We start from the raw sequence: 18,630 nt of genomic DNA, 5'->3' as shown, positions 1-18,630 counted from the left end.
GCGTGCGGAATTCGGAGGCGACTGAAATTTCAATGAATTATATATACAGCAGTCGGAGGAGGAAGCAGGGGGGTCACGATGTAAGGGGTCGTACTTAATGGTGCGATCAGGTGGTAGATTGAAACGTCTTTATTTCGATGTCCCATAGTTTGAGGAGAGAGTAGTAGTAAGTAAGATCTTTCTCTCTTTGGCTTCCCACTTCTGGTTAAAAAGAGTTGCGTAATCGCGGATGGGATTATCAGATGTCGTCATCTCTCGTTTCGAAGGAAGAATTTTCTCTCGTCTGACTTCTATATGTCTATTATACATGCATAATGACACCTGCTGTGCTTATGCCTCGATCGTCAAGATTGATTTCGAAGTATCCGTGTGTAATCTTGAGTGTTTATATCATCATACATACATACATACATCCTATGTGAATGCCTTTCGATGGATGACTAATGCACACCGATGAAGATTGTTTTTTCAGTGTATATATGCACGTGCCGATTGACCTGGTTATTATGTATCACGTAAAAGTGTTAAGACCGATCGTCGAGCGAGAAGAAAAAAAAAAAGCGCGTTATCAAAGTGGAATACGAGCGAAATGAAAATCGTGCCATTCCCCAAGACCCACTTTTGCGTTCGTAAATGCCTCGAGATGAAAAAAAAAAAAAAAAAAAACAACCACACGCGTTATCGGTCAGTAATTAATTAGGACACCCAACAAAATGGATACACAGTAGCATCAGCTGGTTGTGGTATCTGCCGATCGATACGAGAGCGTACATTGGTATACCATACGTAACATATATATATATACGCTACATGTATGCACAACAGGTTTTTCGCATCCGCGAATCAGACCCACTCCGCGTCGCGGTACTTTTGACTCACAAACCTGCAGGGAGAAAGTTACGAAACATAGGGTCGTATACACGTATATATGTGATACGTATGCATACACACACGGCATCTATTAAGGATGCGACGTGTCAATTACAAAGTCAATTCGCACGCTCTACATTCTCCTCGCATTCTCCCTTGTTGGGGACTATAAAGTCGCGAAAAAAAAAAAAAAAAAAAAAAAAAAAAAAAATGATGCCAACACACCGCGGAAGAGGCTCTTTCACCGCATAAATTGCGCGATATACGCGTCGTCGATGCCACGTATTGTATTTCATGGTGCGAGGGTGTATTTTTGTGGCTCTGACGTTTTTTTCTTTGTTGATTGCGCGTAAGATATACATGTATGTTAGGAAGAGAAATCGTCATTCGGCGATACCAAGTATTCACGCGGGAAAACCGTTTCTTCGACGTGAAGGGCCGTTTGTCAGGTTTTACGAGGCTACAATGTATACGTAAATCGCGTATTTACCCGAGGATACACTTTTAATGGACGATAATGCCACGGTGCACTGTATACACGCACTCGATCACACACCGGAGGCAGGGAGTAATGATCATGTGTGTATGTAATCTAAGGGAACAGGGTTACGAGAGGATGAGAATCGATTGCGAAAACAAGGCACGTTTACGATAGTATATACGTACATGAATAATATGTACCAATGATCCACCAAACTGGTGTGTATCGAGTCAAATCCCACGCACAAGAGGAGGAGAGAAAACGCCCCGAGGCGCCGATCGACTGTAGGAGAAGAGAGAGAGATAAAAGAGGGGGGGGCAGCATCGCGTGTATAAATTACGGAGCAGTTGCGCGATCCTTTTCCGATCAACTTGCAAATTCGCAATCGGCCGATCTCACCGGCAGATCGGATTTTTGGGGTGAAATCTCTCTGGTAGAATGTAAAAGCGCGAAGATCGGCGCGTGCCTTTCATCATCGTCATTCCCGAATTACTCCCGGTAAGGAAAAACACGCCCGGCGAGTTTCTTTTTCCTCGCCACGCATCTTGCCGATTTTGGCTTTCCAAAGCGACTTTTTCTGCTGCTGCTGCTGCATCTGTTGAAACAGCATTTTCCACATTCGCGTCGTTTAGGTGTATACGTGCCTTTCTCTCCCGGCATCGTTATACATTACTCAGTCGTGAAAGGGGGGAGGCTGCACACGCAGCGAAACAAATCCTCGGTCGCCTCCTATAGTCCAGGAAGAAGAAAAAATGCACCTTCTCGATTTCGTAACTACGGTGTCCTGGATACCAGCTGTTTTTCCCATCGAGCTGGCGGAAGAGGAAAATCGGTCCCACTGCAGTTTGGCGGAGGGCAAGAGAATCCACGCGTTGCACAAACAGAGTGGCATTGTACGGGAACCGAATATAGCTATCTCGTATATAAGACGACGCTTTGGGCATGGAAATTCGCTTTGGCGAGATTGATGCAAAACGCTTATTGCGAGATGAATTAATTAAGTAGATGGTACAGTAGATGGTTCAAAGGAGACCCCGTTGCTGCTGTGGTTTGACAAACTGGATACTATACACACGGTTACGTTAGGATTGGCATGATTAGCATTTTGAGATCGCGAAGTCAACAGTGACTGATAGGTGTATACTTGCAATAAAAGTCGACCGAACGGCAAAAAGGGAGAGCCCAAATTTACACATACATAAGGTACGTACCAGAGATGTAACAATATTAAATGATGAACTAAAAATTGAGAAGCAAAGAGGGAGAGAAAAACGAGAAAAAAAGAAAATTTGATGAATTGGCACTTCACCTGGCTCGGCGAGGGAGAAAATCGGAAAGGTAGAGACAGAAGTTGTTCCGTTTCGCGGATAACCCACTTTCCGGGGAATCGTTTTATGCGCTTTCCTGTACTGCTGTCGCTATTTTGTACACACATAGACGTACATACGCTTGTGCATGTAAGAGGCCACTACGTGTATCCTTAAACCTTCTACGTACCTATACATAAATATATTGTGGGAGGAGGTGCCGTGTCGTGTCGTCGAGTCTGTTGTTATTTCGCACACGTTTAATTTTCGATGGACACTTAAAAAGGTACTGCGATAAAAGATGCAGCTCCTCTTTCTCTCCAACTCTTTTTTTACTCTTTTGTTTACTTATACATATGCAGATTAAGGCTCAAGTGTTTGGTTTGCGATTCTCGGAAGGTAAGCGAAGAAAAACACGCGGTACTTTTGGGGTTTAAACAAGAAAATCAAGTCTTGACACTCAAATAGATAATGTTGTTGTATGGATGCTCGCATGTTACAAGGCCAAAATTGAGTGATAAGATAAATTTATCGCTGCACTCACGAGCAAGCAAAGGATGAACTTTTTTTTTTTTTTTTTTTTTTTTTTAACAAAGAGACGTGATAGTTAACTGTTTTCAAATTATGACAATATCAACATTTTCTCGCTGTTTAACAATATTTCGTACAGTATTATCTTTAAAAATTAAAAAAGTAATTAAAGACACATTTTTTTTAATAATATTTAATGCATGCATTTTTTGCATATCTATTTGGAATAGTTTAGTTAAAACTTTCAATTGTCCCATACTTCGTTCGAGCATTCGCTGTGTGTATGTATAACTGTGAAGAGAATACGATAGTCGATGCCAGTAGCGCATGCCAAAAACAAGAAAGTTAAACACTTGCAATACAGTACGTTCAAGTGTATCTACTCATACAAATAGAGCACTTGTCATAAACGAAATTCAAACAATCACCAAATGAATGTTTCATTACACCAAATGAAAAATAACAAGCGAGTGTCTGTAACGTAATGTAACAAGATTTGGAAGGTGCACACATATTTTTTGAAAAAAAAAAAAAAAAATTAATTAATAATAATAACAAACCATCACTTGCTATGACGATAAATGCCTGTGCTGCATAAAATAAAATTGTACCAACCAAATAGAGAGTTATAAATATTTATAAGTCTTATTAAATATTTTATCGTGGCAGTTCATGATTTTTGTTTTTAGTACATCATCGCGAACAACATATTCATGTAAAAAATGTAAGAAACAAGTCCTCGCCGTGATGAAAGTTTACAGTTTCTCACACAATGTTTCCATATGAAAGTTCTCAGTGACAAAATTTTTTTTATACATCCATACAATTTATTTCATTGATAACTTGTACTTCAAACAGACGTAATGTTCATTTTTCTTAAATAATTGTACTTTGTTTGATACTTTACGATGCAGCTCATGAAAAATAGAAAACAAAAAAAGAAAAAAAAACTCTTTGTATGATCTTCGCAAGGTAATACCTATTTATGGAATAAACAAACGCTACATCATGGCATGAATTTAAAAAAGCAGTTAAAGTTTGAACACATTAGCACTTTTCGACTAAAAGATGTTAAAAAAGGGATTACTTGTACAACTGCTAAAGTAAAAAAATTCTCCGATGAATAATGCAAAATTTGATTCGAACTACTTTTTTGGCAGAGAAACCCACAATGCGCTAGAGCTTCGGAAACAAAACGAATATGTCTACTTTTTCCCACTCTTTTTGATGATTTATTTTGAATCTACGTGATTCTTTTTGGCAAACTTTATATAAATGTTCAAAATGCCCTTGTTAACAGTAAACTTTTGATAGAACTATACGATTTTACTGTCGAAAACAACATTACTGTGATTTATCACTTACATACGGTTCTCTTCAATAGGACATTCATGAAATCGCAGTTGTTGCAAACGTACCTGAAACAAAAAATAATTCATTCGTGTATGGAAACTTGATGAATGGTAATTTTCTTGTAGAAAGTATCTTAAACAATAAGGTAGGAAATTGTAAGAATTTAAAAAATGACGAAAGGCGATATTAAAAGAAGTAGAAAGTCAGCGAGACACAAGTGAGTGGAGGTATGTTGAAATGAAAATGTATTTAGACAGGTGTTTGACGATTCGAGTAAAAACTATGTAAGTTATGCGTGTACGAGAAACGATTACACTTTCGTATACGAAACGACTAGAATAGAGAAACACAACTACTGTGGAGAAAATTATTGTTTCTTAGTATAAAGTAACATTTCTAAATTTAAAATTATAAGGAATAAGATCATAACTTATCGTAAGTTCAATGTTACAAGCTAAATTTAATCTGAAATGGAAGTCATTGTTTTTAATCATACAAAAATATGAACAAAAAATAAAAACCCATTATAATTTGTAAAAGAAAGAAATACATTTTTCTCTAAATAAAGTGTCTAACGTTAAATTGTTTCAAGGTATACGCAATATCCCAAAGTCACGTGTGATAATGTGCCACGTGGAAAATAACCCTGGAAAAAAATCTTAAAGAATGCAACAACTTCTAAAGGCGTTTTGCAACACACAGCTTTCCACTTGTGTACAACAGATGAGAGACAATCCAAACGTTATGGACCATTCACACTTGAATCCTTTCACCCTAAGGAGTCCATTCAAGTAAAGACACACACACACACACACACACACACACAAGCCTCTCCCTCTACATTATACATAAAACACTCCAATCTCTAACGTCATTAGGGACACGCGAACCCCTTCTCCAGCAACACACATCTCTCGACACTAATTGAGCATCCGATTTTTTTGAAATGCCGAAAATTTTTTAAAATCGGAAAAATTCCCAAGACTTAAAAGTCCATGGGTGAGTACTTTGCGTATACGTGACTTATACAATGAAGTTATGTGGAGCGAAGTGAACGGCCGGGCGACGCGAGCTGCACCGAGTGAGTATTATGTACACGCGCCTCCGGCTATACCAGCAACGAGCAAAAGGCATACATTCACTGACCGGTCGCCTGATCATACACGAAGAAAAGTGAGAGAGTATTTCATGCCTGCGTACAGCTCTCTTTTTCGTGTACTCGCGTAGGAGCTGGAATTATATTTTTCAAAACGCTCTTTTTTTTGGAATGAACCAAAATATTGATCGTACAAATTTTGAAAAAACTCCCTTCAACTTGTAACTGGTATAGAAGATCGAAAACGGAAGTGAACAAAAGAGGGAAAGAAAAAAAAATTGAAGAGAAAGGCGTAGGTATACACACGTGGATGAAGACTGATTTTTTTTCTCTCCACTGCTCGTCAGACGAGAATATCGATATCCGATACTTGATTCTACATACAGCACCACCACGAGCAAACGAGTTCACTCTCGGCCGGACAATATACCGTATGTCGTAGACACTATAATCACTCCCTTTTTAATTGATGTGCTGTACAGTGTACTCGTTTGGGAAAAAAAAATTTCAAATTAACGATTTAGAATCGGCAAAGGTTCTCATAAATCGGTCACTAAAGCCTTTGAATCCCAACTTTATCACTATGGTTATGTTCGAATGGTAAATTTCTCAAAGAAATTGATACACGCGAAGGCGCAGTAATGGAAACAGATGTGTGGCGGATAATATTGATAGAACAGAACGAGAGCGGTGAGATATCGTTTTCCTACCGCGGGCGAAGAGCTTAGGTATATAGGTATCGGCAATCGGAGAAATTTTCGCTGTACGTAGCAGCTGTAGATGTTTAAAAAGCGTGAGTCCCTCTAGGCGGAAATTTTAAATTAATGACTACACCCCCCCCCCCTTTCTCTTGTTAATCTCACTTCAGTGTAAAACAGACGCTTCGACTATGGGAAATATGTTGACATGATAAATGACACGATACTCGCGTGAAAATTCAATGAGGTATTATTGGAAGGTTGTAAAAAATTGTACGCGATTCAATGAAATATATCGTTCAAAAGGCTCTCTTTTAAAAGAGTATCGGGTACATAACGCATCCAAAAATATTCCTCACTCTAAAAGAAGGTAAATTTTTGAAAAATCTACGATAATTCATAGATAGTATATACACACACACTTGAAATATATACATATGTGGTGTCGATAAATTTATGAATGAATCGAGCAGTAAGATATCATGATGAAGCAAAATTCAAAACAATTAAAGTTTTTAACAATCTGGTAGTTTAATAGCATTTAAAATATAATTGCTCTCAATCAAAGTAAAATACAGGTATTTTTCTGATTTTTATGTTCAACTATAATTTTGCAACTACCAAAGCGCGTTCGCTTATCTTATCGGGTTAACTCCAGCTTTATCGCTATCTATCGCATATTTCATGAATAACATACTTCAGAGATGCAAGAGATGTAGTGGAGGGAATTCGGGTCGCTTATCAGATCAATGAATCAGAAAAAAAAATCTCATCGTCAGCCGATAAAATCCGCCGACTAATTGCGTAACACTGAAGTGACGATTTTTGGACTGTCAAAAGCGCTCTGAGAATCACCTAGAATTTTTAAATAATAAAATATTGTTTTATTACCTTACTTATAAAAAATCGAAATCATTTGGGTAATTATACTATATAGGTACTCTACTGATAAAAATAATAATTATTAATAAAGCCAATCCATCTATTAATTAGCGATGGATAAGTTGAAGTGGTGAAAAAAATATTTCTGATAGAAACGGACGATATAATACGAACGTATAGGTCAGCTCACACATGTAGCGTATGCTCGAGCAGAAACGCGGAATGAAAACTGTCGAATTCTTGAATTCGATATTTATACAACCAATTTATTTGAGTTCATTTAAAATGAAATTCCACTTCATGAGCACTATAGTGTGTGAAGTGTAACTTCAATAATATTAAAATTTAAATTAATTTCAGCGATTATGACTGTTACTCCTCAAAAATAAAAAGCCCCAAGAACCTCTGACATAACTACATATTATGCCTAATATACTTATGAACCAGTTTTCTATCAAACTGAACATTTACACAAAAATAACAATAGCCCCCAACCGCGTTTCAATAAAACCCATAACGCTCCCGATACATCATCACGCGCCGCCTCGTTCGAGCAGCGAAATGATTTATCACCGAGCCAAATGGCTAAGTAAGGGCGTTCGGCAAAAAACCCTCATATATCTTGCACTTGGTAAATATATACATACACACCGCTAAACGATACCCACGTCTTCAACGCCCCACCCACTCGGAGGATCCCACACATCGTTAATCTCTCCCTTGGTTTTCAAAAATTCCCTCCTCTCCTTCCTCGTTAATAAGCCGGAGAGAGGTTTTCCACGCTCGCAGGAAAAGTCTCGCCTTGACCTCACACCCCAGCCGGAAGGTCCTTGGCACGGCAGCTGCTGTATTCACATACCTCGTAATTAGCAATTAGGAAACGTGCCTCCCTCAACTCGCCTAATCGGACATGAGTACCATTAATTAATCGTTTCGTTTTTCACGTATAAACTAGTGGGTGTGGGATGTGTACCTATACACTGTTGAGGTGAAATTTTTGCTTAGCTCTCCCTTAATTGGGATGGATTTCCGTGCAGCGCGCATTGTTTTGGCGGCACGACAATGACTCGGGTGTTGAGAATATTTTTTTTTTTTTCGATTTTTCATTTAGAACCAGCAATGTTGTAGGTACTTTACAATGCATGTGTCTTTAGGTTTCGCTAAATAATGTTTTGATCAAAACAAAAATCAGGGCACGTTGTTCTGCGACTTAACTCGATTAGCGAAGAAAATAAACGGTGTTCACTCCATGGTTCACCCTCATTTTGAACGAGTTTCAAATAAACGATGTTATTTATACAAAAGCGTGATAAATCAACCGATATACAAAAGACCACCACCGCCATAATTCAGCTCTTGGACGCGCGACTATGCACCGATGCTAATTAATTTCCAATCGATAGCGCCGATCTCCCCAAGAGCCCGTATGCATACACTCCTCGTCGCAAGTGCATGCACACATGCAAACACACTACATGCGTATATATATATGTACGTACAGGCTTCTTCATAAGCCACTTTGTTAGAGCCAAGAGAGAGAGAGAGTCGTCGACGGTGCGAAAATAGAAATTCTCTCTTCGGCATGAATAATGCAAAGAAAGGAGGAAAAGATGCGACTACTAATAGCTTCTTTCCTCTACATCAGGTATTACCCTTGCATCCGAGAAAGAAAGTCAATCGACAGCTCGGCGTGCACGTGGGCACGTGGGGCATGTATAACTTTAGATGCGACGCTTTTGGAGTCTGGCCAATTTTCGCGGACTTTGCACCGAGGAAGAAAAAAAAAAAAAAAGAAAAAGGGCCGCGCAACACCGAGTTCACGACGTTATGTGTCGTAGGTTTTCTCTTTTACGCTTGGCTGCTACTGCACTTTTTGCTACGTGTGTATACGCGGTGGTGACGGACGGAGGCTATATTGTACACACGCTTAGGGGTTTCTCGGGCCGATAAACACCCCGAAGCTTTCATTTGGCGTTTTTCTTCTCGACCGGTTAGCTCATGGGTATACGTGTATATATATATATACACACACATCCAGTACACATACACACACATTGTTCTTGGCAGAAGAATGAGAGTTGTTGTGAAAAACCTTGCTTCCGCGAGTTTGTTTTTGGTCGAGAATTTTTCTTTTACTCTTGAATAACTCTTCTGTCGACGTGAAAAACAGTCATCGATTCATACGGATATTGAAAAAAAAAAAAAAAAAAAAAAGGTTCAGTGTATCGCGTGAGAGTGTGTGAAACTCTGTTGAACAAGAGCCGCTTGCGAAACCATTATTAAAAAAAAAAAAAAAAAAAAGCGTCGCACGTGTTAGAGGCAATAGCGATTTTCCGAGATTTTCAATGCACGCCACTACTTTTCAATCACGTATAGTATAATTATATGGTGTTATCGGCCGGTGATTAATGATTCGATTTGCAAATTATCGTCGCGCGTATTGAAAGAAAAAGGGGGTGTTTTTGTACCACAGGTAACTTTAAACGGTATAAGTAAGTCGTGTACAGCGTTTAATTTTTCTTTCTTTCTTCTTTTTTTTTTTTTGATCCATTTAAATATTCGAGGCGCTTCAAGCGAGCTGGTTCCAATTGACACACCTGCAAGTATTTTTTTTATAGATTTCCCGATTGAAATAAATCGCACACCTCTAATGCATACATATAAAAATATATGTTATACAGTGAAAAAGGAAATTGCTGTACTTTTCGGAGCCGAGAGAGATGAGAAGTAAAAATTTTTCAAATAAAATGAAAAAAAAAAATCCGGAAAATCTCAGGCATTCGACCACACAACAACAAAGTGCGGAATCTCGAAGCCAAGGAAAAGAAAAATGTAAAGAAGCATGGGAGGGTTCGTTGAGTGATTCACGCGCAAGCAGCCTCGTACTTATAATAAACCACAATTAAGCCGCGTATAGCTGCGTGTCAAGAAAGAGGGAGTAATGAAAATTGCTCCCCGCAGAAAGGACGATGAGCATCAGCTTAGCAATAAGGTACGCATATGTGACGCTTGGCTTGCGCGCCGTTATATATATATAGACACGTGAGTGTGCAATAATATCTATGTATATAGTTACACACGCGCGCGCGTGCATAAAATAAACGTATATATGGGTACGGTAATGGTCACGCATATATTGTGATGGCGTATACGGTTCATTCACCTGCAGCCTCTCGTTCGCGAACGCATTTACCTGTGTATGTGTACACGTATATATATATATATATATATATATATATATATATATATATATATATATATATATGTGCACGCGTAAACGTTCGCGCAGCTGATCAATGAAGAGAGCGAGAGAGAGAGAAAAGTCGCATTCTAATGCCCCGATAGGCCACTGCATGCGGTCTTTTCTGCGTTAAGTAAAGGTCCCGGCGAGCGAGATTCTTTTTCTTTTTCTGCAACGGTTTCTTTCCTTCCCTCCTCCTACCCCTTCCCCGGAAGAAATCTGCTTTTATACCTAATACATCGATGACCAAGTGTCGCGTGTTTGCTTGCATTCGCGGAGAAGTAGCGTTTGTTGCCACGAGTTCTCCAGAGGTGCTTCTTTTCCTCTCGATATTAACGCGCCTGAGCATTGACGTTTTCGGCGGTTGATCGACGAGTGTTGGCTGCTGGTTGCAGGTTCATCAAGAAAAAGTTACTCTAGAAAATCTTCATTTGATTCCCAACTGACAATTCCCGTTTTAAACGACAACGTTGTAAAAATAATTTTTTTTTTTTAGTTCTCTTCCCGAGTACAATTAAACGACAGTCCAACGATACAACGGTATTAATGCCCTGTGGTAAGTTTTAAATTAATGTACCGCCAGTTCACACAATAATATATACGTACACCTCAAGTATCGGGTTGATTATTGTAATTATACGTCGAATAACAACCGAGCAAAGAGTACAAGCATCAATTATTACCTACTCACTCCTCGAGTCCTTGATGGAAACTCGGTCGTTTTTGTTAATTAGAAAACTAGTTGTATACTTAAGTCTTAGTCGAAAAAAAATTAAAAAAAAAAAAAAAAAAATTATCACGTAGTAGGTATCATTAGGAGGAGACATCAAACCTGTGTGTATATGAATATATGTACACGTGCACGGTAATTATATGTTTCCAAAGGATCCGAAATTAAACGACGCCACGTGTGTATGTGTTATGTTTGAACAATAATAATTTACGCGCCATTTAAATTTAATTTTGATGCCGTACAAATTTCTTGTACCCATAAAGGAGAGAGAACAGTTATAGAAAAGGAGAAATAGTACACACTCGCGAGTTGTACACCTTTGGTCGGATTCCACAGGTAAAAGCTAATTAAACCGCGCGTATAGACAATACGTTTGATACTGTACTGCATATTTATACATATACGGGCAACCACCTTCCTCCTTAATCTCGGTGGGGCATCGAATTTTCGTCCTTTTCAATTTACTTCTTGGACATCGGGGGAAATGCCTATGATGACCACATATAAAATTAAATAAAATAATTAAAATACGTATTTATCATCGCCTATGTGCAACAAACCCAATTTATGTAAGTATTATACGTGTTTTTGGATGCTCGTGCAACGACAAAGACCCGATCCACCCCAAGAGGTAATCTAACACATGTGCACACCTATATTATAGGAAGCACTGCTCCGATGTCAACTAAAACATTGTTGTGAAAAGATATAGCCACGGGCACATGGGTGATATTAACTACGGCCCGGCTATATAACTCACGCACACACAGCACACAGGCATCTTCTCTCCACTCTACCGTGGCTTTCACGCATCATTGGCACCTTATTGGGCCACTACATAGCTATATACCGCCACTGGAGCTCAAGACTGATGAGAATCAGGCCGGGAGCCGGGAGAGAGAGAGAGACAAGTGGCATGAGAGAGGTAGTATACGGGGTCGTAGCAATTTCCGCGACGACGACGCGACGCACACTTAGTTTATCTTCTGGGATCGAGACGCGTCTGCTCGATCGAGCTTGTCGAAATACACGGGCTCAGTGCCGTGCACGATCCTTCTATTTTTTTTTTTATAAGTATACACAGAGTTTCTTGTACGAAGGTACCTCTTTTTTTTTTTTTTTTTTTTTTTTTTTCTTACGTACCCCACGTCGTGGTATTAAGTTTAATTAGGGATGTAAGATTCGAGGAGGTTTCGTACGCCCGTACGTGCTCTGATGATATAGGAATTTGCGTGCGAGTATACGTGTGTACGTACCTCGTGGTTTGATTGTTGCTGATGGTGTATATGTATATATATGATGGAGGTCGATTCCAGGAGAGGATATAGGCTGTTGAACTTTTGTTGTTGCCTTGCTGTCTGGCGCTATAATGTAAATTTAAGTGGTTATTACTACGCGGAAACGATTGAGTCTGCTTGTGTTATTTAACAAATTTGATGGCCCTTTATGATCGTTATTCGCTGCTTTTCTACCGTAAAATGTTGGCTTTGTGTTTTTCGTCAGATCGGTACGAAAAGTAAATGGATCGATACTGTCGTTTATACAAATGCTCAAAAGTCAGTCAATTTCCTTTTGTCCAAAAAAGAAGATGAGCACAGTGTATCTAAAGAAAAATCTTCGTCTTACTAACTACTCTATATACGCTACTTTTTATAAACTCTAGTTTTTGGGGTGAAATAAATAAATAAACAATGCGTGTTTTGCTGCATGTATGCAGATCTGAGTGGCATTTCAAGAACAGCGTATTAAAGTCTTGTGTCGTGCGTAAGAAAAAAAATTATTAGGTCATGAAAAAGGTAAGCAACAATAATGTTACTGTATTCGAGCATCCCTTGAATATTTCTGCAAAAAGCATGGAAAAAAAAAAAAAAAAAAGAATGGCAGCAACATCCGAGGTCAAATCAAGGTTAGTAGATGCAATAATGAGAAAAAAAAGTTTAGAACAGTGTCCGTATATAAGGAGGGGGGGGGGAGAGAGGAAGACGGAAAGGAAGCGATTAACAGAGAGTTAAGCGGATCCTAGCGCTCTCCAACTTCCGCGTTCCTTTGACGCCCGCCTTCTTCTCTCTCCCCGTTAGTAATACCAGTACGTACCCACTGTAGGGTCTTATCTTTTGCTAAGGTCGTGCCTACACCGGCTTGTCGATCGGCTCTGATGCACATAAGTGCACTTGTTCAATCGATTGGTATAGTATAGAATTGCAACATGAGAACATCTTTTTTTTTTTACATATTTTAATTGCAATTAATTGTAGGCGAGTTCTTATTATTTTATTCGTAAATCACTCCAGTCAAGCGGGTAGATTTTTACAAAGCTCACCACAATTTTTCTTAAAGCTCAGATCCCGGAATGCACCATCTTCGTAGTTGGAAGCTTCATCTCTTTTCTTCTGTCTCTATGGATACCAGGAAAATAAAATGAATAGCCAAGCTTTCCAGGAAAATTCAGAAAAGCCTTTGATTCTCTCTGTCGATATTTTCTAGCGCTTGTCTAAAAGTTTGAATATCTCATGCTCAAGCTCGAAAAGGGAGATTGAAGTATTCAATATTTTGTTTTTTCACGCCAACTTCAAAAATTCATCGTTTGCTGTCGCTATATATACATGTCGATTAAATTAAATTAAATTAAAAATGGAAAAAACGCGTTAACGTCGGCTGATGTATTTATCATCGAGTAGCCGCCAGATTGTTGAAGCGATAAAAAAATATTTATTACGTAATTAAGCAAGTGGTATAAAAAAAGGGTGACGAATCATCGACCACAAAGAGAGCTTCTGTGGCACTTATTTGGCGCGAGCCAATTAAAACGACAACTTTCGATTTTATATTTTGCATCGGCGAGTGATAAGAAGCAATGACTAGCATCAAAAATGAGCGTAGTATCTGGCATACGGTAAATTATTACGCAATCGCATTCCTCGTTGTTGCCTGCTGTTCTCGATCGCCGAGTCGGTCGTGGTAACCATTTAATCCAGAGTGGAAAAAATATTTGAGACGCAAGTGGTAAATGCGCAGTTGATACTCACTCATGAGGGGGAAATGTTTGAGTATAGTGTGTACACTCTTCATTTTGGAAGTTCCCTTCACAATCATATTCCGTGGAGATATACCTATACGTTTATGGAGCTCAACAGTGTTCAAATAAAAAAAAAAAAATTTCTCTCCAGGGAACAGTGATTCTGTATATTTTTAGCTTTAACGACGATGATAACAATGTTTGCCACTTTTATGTGGATGCATTGACATTCAGATAAAACTGAATTATCTGGGAGTCTGAGTCACGTATAGGTTCAAAAGTATGTTATTTCAACAGATTATTTTTGGCTACAATTATTGACACTATAAAATTTCAAAGAAAAATCAAGCGTACATAAAAAAAAAAAAAAAAAAAAAACTAAATAACTATCTTTCATTTTCTAATCTTAAGCAGAAAAACTTCACATTAGTTCTTAGAAAGGTTACTTTATTCTCGGAGCACGAAGAATGTATGTGTCCACTTGTTACTGATAAATATTGAACGTCATCTTAAATAATATTCTCAGAAACTCTGCCACTTTATACATTGTATAGATTGTGTGTATATATATGACGTGCAAATGGAGCAGCCATTGTTCACCCGCTGTATATTTAAATAAAAAATCAGGACGATGGATCATGCATTTCATAGTAACTTTGATGATGAAAAAAAAGTATCTCTCACTAGCCATCCGTGAGTTGATTGATACAATATCGACCTTTCTCTGTTAAAAAAAAAAAAGGATAAGTATTTGTTAAAAGTAAACGCGTCGTCCCAGCGCTGCCACAGCAGCATCAGCTCTAGAAGCAAATATTCCCACGCATTCCAGTGGCTGTTTCCCCTCTCTCTCTCTCTCTCTGGGACTCCTCTCTCTCTCTCTCTCTATTTCTCTCGCGCTCGGTGCTAAGGAAGAAGCTGCACCCTGCACCACGCTGTGGCCGTGAAGGACCAATAGAGAGAGAAAGAGAGAGAGAGAGAAAAGAGACGGACCTTGAGAGTAGAGGCCAGTCTATATATGATACCACCACCTATGGGGGCCTATTCTGTACTGTATTATAGTTGTACTCTCTTAGCCCTAACATAACCATAGAATAAAAGTGTATATTCTGTGGAGTCGAGCCTATCACTACTTTTTCTAGCGTTAATTTCGGCCTCATAAATAATTGTTCTTGTGTGCTTTTGAAATAAATAATACAGCGTTAAAAGGGTACATTAGGAGGTACTTTTAACGTTAATTTTATACAAAACAGTGTTTAAAACGAGTTTTTTTTACTCTCTTGGATTGATAGTCCATGGAGTACACACGACTTGTGATGAAGTTCGAAAGAAAATAAAGACTGTGATTCAACGTTAATATATATTAATAACCTATGACTTCACAATGTAGTTATTATCCCGTAGACGTACGTGTGCTGCTGATTCAGAATATTACATTCACGAATGTCTTTTTTTTTTAAAGCTGGAAAAAAATATATACATATATTTTACACATAAAAAAGTTTTGTATTCATTTTTGGTGTATGAAAAAAAAACAAAAAACAAAAAACAAAAAAAAAAAAAAAAGATGCTATAAGAGGAAATTGTAAGCAGAGTAAAAAAGAATATTGTATACATTCATTGAATGAAAAAAAAACTGCGTGTGCTCCGACTCCTTTCTTTTTAATTCCACGTGTGCGTGTTATAGAGATTTTACCACTCAGCCTGCGTAATTGATCTACATTACCATTTTACAAGAGTAGCGCACTATCATTACACACGCGCATTGCATAATTTTTTTTTTCTTTTTCTTCCCTGATTATGAAACTTGGTTGGAACGATACCATAGTGTATTTTACGGAGTCACGTGTGCGGTGTGTCGAATCTGCAGACTAACTTATTGAAACCCTTAAAATTGTGGCAACTCTGCTGTGATTACGCGTATTTTGAACTGGGGTCGAAAGCTGCCGTTCGCAGGTTTAAAATTACGCTCTGAAAGCTCAGTTTGTACACACGGTTCGAAACGACTTTTTCAAACACAGGAATACTATAGTTACATATGTACATATGTAAATACACGCGCGAGAGAGCATTCATTATTCAGCAAAAGGCTATTACTACATATGTTTCCTTCCTTTCTCTTTAAAACTTTTGTAAATAACTAATGCTTGTATACTTTATTAATATAGTAACGAGATATGTCATCGTAATTTGAACTTTTCAGTGTATAATAATCTACGATAATCCAGCTTTAAATTATCTAACAATTTAAATGAATGTATAGATATCGGGAACTTATAACGCGAGACGAAAATGAATAGCACGGCATTTGAGATAAAAATGAAGGAGGCAGGTAATGTTAATATTCCGAAGGAATGTCAACTAGTGTGTGGGCGAGCATACATAACTGAAATTCCTTCTTTTCTAGGTGATAGACAATAGTTGTACTGTACACACATAATACAACTATTGAGTTTAAAGTCTTATCGTGTCTGATAATAACTGGTAGGCTACAACATTTCATATTTTTCCCCTTCAAGGCTAAACGATTTTCAATTTATTTGGTTCAGTCTAGATTTTTTTAGAAGATTGCGCTATAAAAAAAAAAAAAAACTTATGTAAACATTGCATTTGAAACTTATATGAAGAACATTATTCTCAGAAAAATAAAAAAACGAAACGAGACGAGACAAAATTTTCTTGAAGCAAAAATGTTTTATTGCCGAAGTTACAAAAAACACTGATGTGCGCGCGCACATGAAAATAATTTGTTTTGCAACGACAGACGTCAATCACTATATATAGGCACAGCAGAACACATATGTACCTGATAGCAGTAAACGTTCGATTTACAGGTTTCGTGCCATGTTTTTTACACATAAAAATAAAAAATGAAAAAAAAATCAGGGTTACAATCTTTTATTCTTTTTCGAGATAATGAACGATTCTGAAGAAAATTAAGATGGTATATACAACAATAACTCGAATCAACGTGTATGTAGGCATGTTTTTTGCACTACGAACATACCCGGACTCACCTCGTGTAAGTATCGGCTCTGCCTCCTAAACCACTACGAGTCTCCCCAGATATAGGTGTCCCTCTTGCTTCTTTTTTTTTTCCTCACGACTTCACGTACCCATGTGTACGTTTGCAGCACAGGGGGAAGAAGCAGCCGGGAACGGGAGAAAAAACGAACAGAAAAGAAAAAAAACGAAACAACAGAGCCACAGGCACCAAACGGAGATAAACACTAGCGGAGGCTCGGGAGAAACCAGCCCTGCAGCACCCACTCGCGACACCGAAGACACCAGACGACGTCGACAACTTCTTCGGTAATCAACGGCGCAACACCTTACAGTTTCATCATATGATAAGAGGAAACTGTTTGACTCGCGCACCACCTCACACACTTGTTCCTTAGCGCCTCTCTTCTCTAGAGACACATACACACACACGCACGCTTACTTGCCTACCCCCGGGGCTGGGCCTCTTTGTCAGTTTTGACTCCTCTTCTAGATGGAGCACAAAATACTCTCCTATACCTATAATATGTTAAGAGACGAAGGCAAGGCGAGCGAACCCTCGGTATAGCACATGTTCGTGCAAAGTATGCTGCTCGTATGGGTGCGAAAAATCCACGATTTACGCACCTGCGACAAGTGTATGTACTTCGAGCGAACGTGTATACCAAATACCAGTAGAAGAGCTCTACGTTGAGATACTCGCGGGCTGGTGTCTCCTGCACAACTACTGACAGTACCGACACCGACTAGGTATAGCTGGGCTCCGTTCCGTTTCCCTCTTTGCTCCAGCTCTACTACGCTTACTCACGCTCACGTCTCACTCTCTCTCTCTGTCTCTCTCCCGCAGCTCCTTGACTTGACTGCTTCACTGCTAAAACTTCTTGCTGAATGTGCTCGTGCTGCTGCACACAGTATAGATAGAGTAATACTAAGAGTATGTGTCTCCGATTCCGATATAGGTAGTCCATGCAGCGGATGATGGCTGTAAGTATTCTACAAATGCTGCCAGCATAAGCATCAGTAGAGTAACTTAACTTGAGTTACGTAGGTCGTGTACGCGGTGTACGAGTAGGTAACACCGCATGGTCGGGCGGCGCTAGCGTCAACCTGTACTAACTGTCAAACTGTCGGTGGGTTCCGCATGTCAACAAACTTCGATATTTTTTGCTAATCACTTCCATGCCACCCAATATTTCGGAGTCAACTTGACATGCAAAACCCACCAAGTACAGGTTGACGCTAGCACTGCCCAAACATGCGGCGTTACCACGACCTATACGTAACGTAACTACTGGCAGAATTTGCGGAATAGGCCTTGTGAAAGCACGGTGCATGTAAGGTACACGTAAAGTTATGTGTAGTAATTATAGTAATCACTACTAAGTAGAGCCATATGGTCGATTTTATAGGCCATGTAAAATA

General features: G+C 38.8%; 1 protein-coding gene across 4 annotated transcripts in view; it reads right to left on the bottom strand.

The window, feature by feature from the left end:
• The window catches only part of Synd (protein kinase C and casein kinase substrate in neurons protein Synd), a 58,288-nt gene extending 40,176 nt beyond the window's left edge, over nt 1-18,112 (bottom strand). For 2 of the 4 annotated variants that reach the window (XM_014351983.3, XM_014351985.3), the window contains exon 1: nt 17,223-18,106. The gene's annotated coding sequence lies outside the window, so the exon portion shown is untranslated. Of the gene's footprint in view, nt 1-17,222 lie in introns of all 4 variants that reach the window. The other 2 variants (XM_014351987.3, XM_014351986.3) reach the window with 2 other exon arrangements.
• Nucleotides 18,113-18,630: the final 518 nt, after the last annotated feature.

Source organism: Copidosoma floridanum, unplaced genomic scaffold (genome assembly GCF_036245765.1).
Source record: "Copidosoma floridanum isolate Cflo_tuat_1 unplaced genomic scaffold, Cflo_Japanese_pri ptg000006l, whole genome shotgun sequence".
Classification (NCBI taxonomy): Eukaryota; Metazoa; Arthropoda; class Insecta; order Hymenoptera; family Encyrtidae; genus Copidosoma; species Copidosoma floridanum.
Note: the sequence above shows the minus strand (reverse complement) of the source record. Positions and strands in the feature narration are given on the sequence as shown.